This window comes from Cibotium barometz, chromosome 44, assembly GCF_041138505.1.
Source record: "Cibotium barometz isolate CiBa-2024 chromosome 44, ASM4113850v1, whole genome shotgun sequence".
NCBI lineage: Eukaryota > Viridiplantae > Streptophyta > Polypodiopsida > Cyatheales > Cibotiaceae > Cibotium > Cibotium barometz.
This window is the reverse complement of record NC_141089.1, coordinates 33,873,512-33,882,587: the sequence shown is the minus strand read 5'-3', so window position 1 is coordinate 33,882,587 and position 9,076 is coordinate 33,873,512.

Below are 9,076 nucleotides of genomic sequence, written 5' to 3'. Positions count from 1 at the left end.
ATGGTAGTCATTTTATGTCAGAAGTGATCCATGTGCATTGAAGTAATTCCTCTTCGAACCGAGTCTATCTCCTAAGCAAAGAAGGTGGGTGTGGCAGCCTTGCAAAATTACGATTTTGAGATCACCTATATAAAGAACAAGAATAATGTGGTGGGGCGGCCGATGCTTAAATGTTCACTATTGACTATTTCCAAAGTACACAAAGATTGAGTTCTGGAAATTGAAGAGGAATATACGTTAAATAAGGATGTGCCATGAATGGTGCAGGAATTACAACACGGTTCTTAGAAAAGAGTTGCCTCGCTTCTGGCTACAAAGATCTATAGAGTCTACATGGTGCCTATAGGCATCATCAACAATTACAAGCAAAGGCTGATGTGAGAAATGCATTCTTCAGCACAACGATGGGGCAGTTGGGAATTTCAACACCTTGGATAAGATAAGAGCTTCTAATTGAGAGGAACGTGAGGAACTTACATGCTTCTGTCCCACAAGATGTATGTATGCAGTGGATTCGTATTTCTATGGATTTCACTATATGGGTCTTCCACACACACAAAGAAAGATTGCGATAGCTTACATGTTGTGGTGGATAGGTTGACAAGGGTGGCACATTTCATCTCTACAAAGGTCAAGGATACGACGTCTATCATTTTTGCGAGGCAATTTTGGGATCCTACCTTGAAGTTACATGGTGTACCACAACATATTGTAAGTGATCAAGAATGCCAAATGCATGATGAGTTCATTTTGTTAACAATTTGTTTGAGATCATGCAAACCAAGTTGACGCCAAGCATCGCTACCATCCCGAGATCAAAGGTCCAAACAAAGGGCATGAATAAGTGGGTGGAAACTTAGTTTGAGATAGCATTTTCATGATGCTCAAAGTGTGTGGGATGAACGCTCAGCTTTACTCAAGTTTTCCTACTATTAATAGTACTGCTCATCATCATGAGAGTATTGGCATGCCACCTTTCTGAGGCATTGTGTATGGTTAGAAAGTGAATGGTGCACACCTATGATAGTTGTCAAGTAAGAAGGAGTGAATCCAAATGAGAAAGAGGAAGTGAGGTAGTGCATGCTCTTCTCCAACAATGCAAGGCAAACATGAAAGTGAGCTCAAGTGAGAATCAAGAATTATGTCGAAGCCCATAGGACTCCACCTCTGGAGCTTCAAGAAGGAGATTAAATGTTTTTTAGGAGCTACAAATACTCGAGGGAACCGAAGCAAATGGGCTGTGTATTTGTTTTATAGCCTAGAAGAGAGGATGGTATGATATGGTTGAGAACAAGAAACAAATGCATGAGGGCATGGCTGAACTATTGGATGAGTTTCATGATATGTTTTAAATTCCAAAGAATCTACCAACAAAAAGAGATGTATATGCATGCATGTGTATGATCAAGAGATGAGCGCTATCTTTCGTGCCGTCAAGAAGTGGCATCATTACCTTTATGGTAGTCATTTTTATGTGAGAAAAGAGCTTCTTGAGGAAAGGGATGTGGAAGGACTTACATGCTCTTGTCACACAAGATGTATGCCTTTTCAACTTGATAAGGTAAGCTCGGTGGGTTTCTTCAACTTGCCTATCAATTTTCGATGGGTAAGTGGATCCATATTTCTATGAATCTCACTATGGGTCTTCCACACACAAAGAAAGGTTGAGATAGCTTATATGTGGATTGTGCTGTCACATTTCATCTCTACAAATGTCAAGTATACGACATCCGTGGTTGCAAGGCCATTGGTGGTCCATTGTATTCAGGTTACATGGTGTACTACAACGTATTGCGAGTGACCAGGATGTCAAATTCATGAGTTCATTTTAGATTACTTTGTTTGATATCATGCAAACCAAGCGACGCCAAGCATCGCTTCCATCCCGAGATTCAAGGTCAAATAGAGATCACGACGAAAAAGTTTACACTTAAAAAGTGTGTGGGACGAATGGTCGGCTTTAGCCCATTTTTCCTACAATAGTATCTCATCTCGTGAGAGTGTTGGCATGCCGCTTTCTAAGGCATTGTGTATAGTTAGAAAAGGTGAATGCATGCCACCACACCACCTTTTGAGGCACTGTGTATGCTTAGATGGTGAATGCCACCTTTTGAGGCATCGCGTATGGTTAGAAGGCAACTGCACCCATGATAGCTGTCAAGCAAAAGGAAGTGAATCCAAATGCAAAAGAGAAAGTGGAGATAATGAATGCTCTTCTCCCCAAAAATGCGAGGCATACATGAAAGTAATCTCAATGAAGCATTATGCCGATGCCCATAGGAGAATTCGGAACTCGAAGAAGGAGATTGGGAATCAGAGCTAATGGACTGTGTGATTGTTTTATAGCATTGCAAAGAGGATGATATGGTGTTGAGAACAAGAAATAAATGCATGAGGGCATGGCTGAACTATGAGTTTCACGATATGCTTTAAATTCTGAAGATTCTACCAACAAAAGGAGATTTGTATGATCAAGAGATGATGGCTATTTTGCATGCCATCAAAAAGTGGCATCATTACCTTTACGATATGAGTGATTTTTATGTGAGAAGTGATCACCGTACCGTGCATTGAAGTAATTCTCTCCTGTGACCGAATCCGTCTCCTAAGCGAAGAAGGTGGTTGGCAACCTTGCAAAATTATGATTTTGAGATCGCGTGTATAATCAACAACAGGTTAAAGTGGCGGCCTGGCTGAGATTATGATATGGTTCCTCATAAAGAGTTGCCTTCTTTCTAGCTATGAAATGGTCTCATTTTTACTGCAAAGATAGAGTCTACATGGTGCCTACATCAAAAGTTACAAGCAAAGGTTGATCGAACAAATACATTCTTCACCAATGGTGTGGAGCAGTCAGGAATATTCAAGACCGTTGCCTTCACCAACAGTGTGGCAATCAAGAGTATTCAGGACCGTTGGATAGGATAAGGAAAAGGGCTTCTATTAGAAAGGGATGTGGAAGGACTTCCATGCTTTTCTCACAAGATGTACGCCTTCTCAACTTAATAAGAACCCAATACATATAAGTCCGATGGGCTACTTCAACTTGCCTACTCTCGAAGGGAAGTGGATTCGTATTTCTATGGATTTCACTATGGGTCTTCCACACACAAAGAAACATTGGGATAGGTCATGTGTGTGTCTGTGAATAGGTGACAAGGGTGGAACATTTCATCTCTAGAAAGTTCGAGTATATGACATCTATGGCTGGAAGGCAGTGGGACTTTAAGAGGATGAAAAAAGGAAAGACTTGGTAATCAAAGAATGTGGTTCCACCATCAAATTGTTGTACAAATGATTACATGACGTTTTCCTTTTCTCTTGGAAGAAAGGGTATTTGCAAGTTGACGTCTTACTTACGGTGTCATGGCAGACTTTCCATGTTTGGGTGGACTACTAGTACTCTCTATGATAAGTATACTCCATGTATAATGGGTGCATTTTCTTGATCTCTCACTAGATCCCTTTCTTGCATTGTTGGTATCAGAGCTCTACTTAAAGCCATTGATCCCTTTCTTACATTGCAATGTATTAGAGCCTTTATGGTAGTCCTTTTATGTGAGAAGTGATCCATGTGCATTGAAGTAATTCGTCTCCGAACCGAGTCTATCTCCTAAGCAAAGAAGGTGGGTGTGGCAGCCTTGCAAAATTACGATTTTGAGATTGCCTATATAAAGAGCAAGAATAATGTGGTGGGGCCGATGCTTAAATGTTCACTATCGACTATTTCCCAAGTACACAAAGATTGAGTTCTGGAAATTCAAGAGGAATATACGTTAAATAAGGAGGTGCCACAAATGGTGCAGGAATTACAACACGGTTCTTAGAAAAGAGTTGCCTCGCTTCTGGCTACAAAGATCTATAGAGTCTACATGGTGCCTATAGGCATCATCAAAAATTAAAAGCAAAGGCTGATCTGAGAAATGCATTCTTCAGCACAACGATGGGGCAGTTGGGAATTTCAACACCTTTGATAAGATAAGAGCTTCTAATTGAGAGGAACGTGAGGAAATTACATGCTTCTGTCCCACAAGATGTATATATGCAGTGGATTCGTATTTCTATGGATTTCACTATATGGGTCTTCCACACACACAAAGAAAGGTTGCGATAGCTTACATGTTGTGGTGGATAGGTTGACAAGGGTGGCACATTTCATCTCTACAAAGGTCAAGGATACGACATCTATCGTTTTTGCGAGGCAATTTTGGGATCCTACCTTGAAGTTACATGGTGTACCATAACATATTGTAAGTGATCAAGAATGCCAAATGCATGATGAGTTCATTTTGCAAACAATTTGTTTGAGATCATGCAAACCAAGTTGACGCCAAGCATCGCTACCATCCTGAGATCAAAGGTCAAAGAGAAGGCATGAATAAGTGGGTGGAAACTTAGTTTGAGATAGCATTTCCATGATGCTCAAAGTGTGTGGGATAAACGCTCAGCTTTACTCAAGTTTTCCTACTATTAATAGTACTGCTCATCATCATGAGAGTATTGGCACGCCACCTTTTTGAGGCATCGTGTATGGTTAGAAAGTGAATGGTATGCACCTATGATAGTTGTCAAGTAAGAAGGAGTGAATCCAAATGAGAAAGAGGAAGTGAGGTAGTGCATGCTCTTCTCCAACAATGCAAGGCAAACATGAAAGTGAGCTCAAGTGAGAATCAAGAATTATGTCGAAGCCCATAGGACTCCACCTCTGGAGCTTCAAGAAGGAGATTAAATGTTTTTTAGGAGCTACAAATACTCGAGGGAACCGAAGCAAATGGGCTGTGTATTTGTTTTATAGCCTAGCAGAGAGGATGGTATGATATGGTTGAGAACAAGAAACAAATGCACGAGGGCATGGCTGAACTATTGGATGAGTTTCATGATATGTTTTAAATTCCAAAGAATCTACCAACAAAAAGAGATGTATATGCATGCATGTGTATGATCAAGAGATGAGCGCTATCTTTCGTGCCATCAAGAACTGGCATCATTACCTTTATGGTAGTCATTTTTATGTGAGAAGTGATCATTGTGTGTTGAAGTAATTCCTCTCCCAACCGAATCTATCTCCTACGCAAAGAAGAAACCTTGCAAAATTATGATTTTGAGATGAGCTATATAAAGGGCAAGGATAATGTAGTGGCTGAATCTCTATCAGTTATACCTAAAGTATACAAACATTGGGTCATGGAATTTCAAAAGGAAGATCTCTTAAATGAGGGGGTGTCACAAATGGTGCTGAAATTACGACCTGGTTCTCATAAAGAGTTGCCTCATTTTTTGGCTATGTAATGGTCTCATTTTTACGACAAAGATCTATAGAGTCTACATGGTGCCTACGTAATAGAGTCTCATTTTTTCCCATAATGGTCTCGTTTTTTACTATAGAGATAGAGTCTACATGGTGCCTACGTAATAGAGTCTCATTTTTTCCCATAATGGTCTCGTTTTTTACTATAGAGATAGAGTCTACATGTGGTACCTACATAAAAAAATGCATTCTTCATCAATGGTGGGGCAATTGGGAATATTCAAGTCCTTTGATAAGATAAGAAAGAGCTTCTAGAGGAAAGGGATGTGGAAGGACTTACATGCTCTTGTCACACAAGATGTATGCCTTTTCAACCTGATAAGGTAAGCCTGGTGGGTTTCTTCAACTTGCCTATCAATTTTCGATGGGCAAGTGGATCCATATTTCTATGGATCTCACTATGGGTCTTCCACACACAAAGAAAGGTTGAGATAGCTTATATGTGGCTTGTGGTGGCACATTTCATCTCTACAAAGGTCAAGTATACGACATCCGTGGTTGCAAGGCAATTGGTGGTCCATGTATTCAGGTTACATGGTGTACTACAACGTATTGAGAGTGACCAGGATGTCAAATTCATGAGTTCATTTTAGATTACTTTATTTGATATCATGCAAACCAAGCGACTGCCAAGCATCGCTACCTTCCCGAGATTTAAGGTCAAATAGAGATCACGATGAATAAGTTTACACTTAAAAAGTGTGTGGGATGAATGGTCGGCTTTAGCCCATTTTTCCTACAGTAGTACCTCATCTCGTAAGAGTATTGGCATGCCGTCGCGCCACCTTTTGAGGCACTGTGTATGCCACCTTTTGAGGCATCGCGTATGGTTAGAAGGCAACTGCACCCATGATAGCTATCAAGCAAAAGGGAGTGAATCCAAATGCAAAAGAGAAAGTGGAGATAGTGAATGCTCTTCTCCCCAAAAATGCAAGGCAATCATGAAAGTAATCTCAATGAAGCATTATGCCGATGCCTATAGGAGAATTCAAGAGGAATATACGTTAAATAAGGAGGTGCCACGAATGGTGCAGAAATTACAACACGGTTCTTAGAAAAGAGTTGCCTCGCTTCTGGCTACAAAGATCTATAGAGTCTACATGGTGCCTATAGGCATCATCAAAAATTACAAGCAAAGGCTGATTTGAGAAATGCATTCTTCAGCACAACGATGGGGCAGTTGGGAATTTCAACACCTTTGATAAGATAGGAGCTTCTAATTGAGAGGAACGTGAGGAAATTATATGCTTCTGTCCCACAAGATGTATGTATGCAGTGGATTCGTATTTCTATGGATTTCACTATATGGGTCTTCCACACACACAAAGAAAGGTTGCGATAGCTTACATGTTGTGGTGGATAGGTTGACAAGGGTGGCACATTTCATCTCTACAAAGGTCAAGGATACGACATCTATCGTTTTTGCGAGGCAATTTTGGGATCCTACCTTGAAGTTACATGGTGTACCATAACATATTGTAAGTGATCAAGAATGCCAAATGCATGATGAGTTCATTTTGCAAACAATTTGTTTGAGATCATGCAAACCAAGTTGACGCCAAGCATCGCTACCATCCTGAGATCAAAGGTCCAAACAAAGGGCGTGAATAAGTGGGTGGAAACTTAGTTTGAGATAGCATTTCCATGATGCTCAAAGTGTGTGGGATGAAGGCTCAGCTTTACTCAAGTTTTCCTACTATTAATAGTACTGCTCATCATCATGAGAGTATTGGCACGCCACTTTTCTGAGGTATCGTGTATGGTTAGAAAGTGAATGGTGCGCACCTATGATAGTTGTCAAGTAAGAAGGAGTGAATCCAAATGAGAAAGAGGAAGTGAGGTAGTGCATGCTCTTCTCCAACAATGCAAGGCAAACATGAAAGTGAGCTCAAGTGAGAATCAAGAATTATGTCGAAGCCCATAGGACTCCACCTCTGGAGCTTCAAGAAGGAGATTAAATGTTTTTTAGGAGCTACAAATACTCGAGGGAACCGAAGCAAATGGGCTGTGTATTTGTTTTATAGCCTAGCAGAGAGGATGGTATGATATGGTTGAGAACAAGAAACAAATGCATGAGGGCATGGCTGAACTATTGGATGAGTTTCATGATATGTTTTAAATTCCAAAGAATCTACCAACAAAAAGAGATGTATATGCATGCATGTGTATGATCAAGAGATGAGCGCTATCTTTCGTGCCGTCAAGAAGTGGCATCATTACCTTTATGGTAGTCATTTTTATGTAAGAAAAGAGCTTCTTGAGGAAAGGGATGTGGAAGGACTTACATGCTCTTGTCACACAAGATGTATGCCTTTTCAACTTGATAAGGTAAGCTCGGTGGGTTTCTTCAACTTGCCTATCAATTTTCGATGGGTAAGTGGATCCATATTTCTATGAATCTCACTATGGGTCTTCCACACACAAAGAAAGGTTGAGATAGCTTATATGTGGATTGTGCTGTCACATTTCATCTCTACAAATGTCAAGTATACGACATCCGTGGTTGCAAGGCCATTGGTGGTCCATTGTATTCAGGTTACATGGTGTACTACAACGTATTGCGAGTGACCAGGATGTCAAATTCATGAGTTCATTTTAGATTACTTTGTTTGATATCATGCAAACCAAGCGACCGCCAAGCATCGCTTCCATCCCGAGATTCAAGGTCAAATAGAGATCACGGTGAAAAAGTTTACACTTAAAAAGTGTGTGGGACGAATGGTCGGCTTTAGCCCATTTTTCCTACAATAGTACCTCATCTCGTGAGAGTGTTGGCATGCCGCTTTCTAAGGCATTGTGTATAGTTAGAAAAGGTGAATGCATGCCACCACGCCACCTTTTGAGGCACTGTGTATGCTTAGATGGTGAATGCCACCTTTTGAGGCATCGCGTATGGTTAGAAGGCAACTGCACCCATGATAGCTGTCAAGCAAAAGGAAGTGAATCCAAATGCAAAAGAGAAAGTGGAGATAATGAATGCTCTTCTCCCCAAAAATGCGAGGCATACATGAAAGTAATCTCAATGAAGCATTATGCCGATGCCCATAGGAGAATTCGGAACTCGAAGAAGGAGATTGGGAATCAGAGCTAATGGACTGTGTGATTGTTTTATAGCATTGCAAAGAGGATGATATGGTGTTGAGAACAAGAAATAAATGCATGAGGGCATGGCTGAACTATGAGTTTCACGATATGCTTTAAATTCTGAAGATTCTACCAACAAAAGGAGATTTGTATGATCAAGAGATGATGGCTATTTTGCATGCCATCAAAAAGTGGCATCATTACCTTTACGATATGAGTGATTTTTATGTGAGAAGTGATCACCGTACCGTGCATTGAAGTAATTCTCTCCTGTGACCGAATCCGTCTCCTAAGCGAAGAAGGTGGTTGGCAACCTTGCAAAATTATGATTTTGAGATCGCGTGTATAATCAACAACAGGATAAAGTGGCGGCCTGGCTGAGATTATGATATGGTTCCTCATAAAGAGTTGCCTTCTTTCTAGCTATGAAATGGTCTCATTTTTACTGCAAAGATAGAGTCTACATGGTGCCTACATCAAAAGTTACAAGCAAAGGTTGATCGAACAAATACATTCTTCACCAATGGTGTGGAGCAGTCAGGAATATTCAAGACCGTTGCCTTCACCAACAGTGTGGCAATCAAGAGTATTCAGGACCGTTGGATAGGATAAGGAAAAGGGCTTCTATTAGAAAGGGATGTGGAAGGACTTCCATGCTTTTCTCACAAGATGTACGCCTTCTCA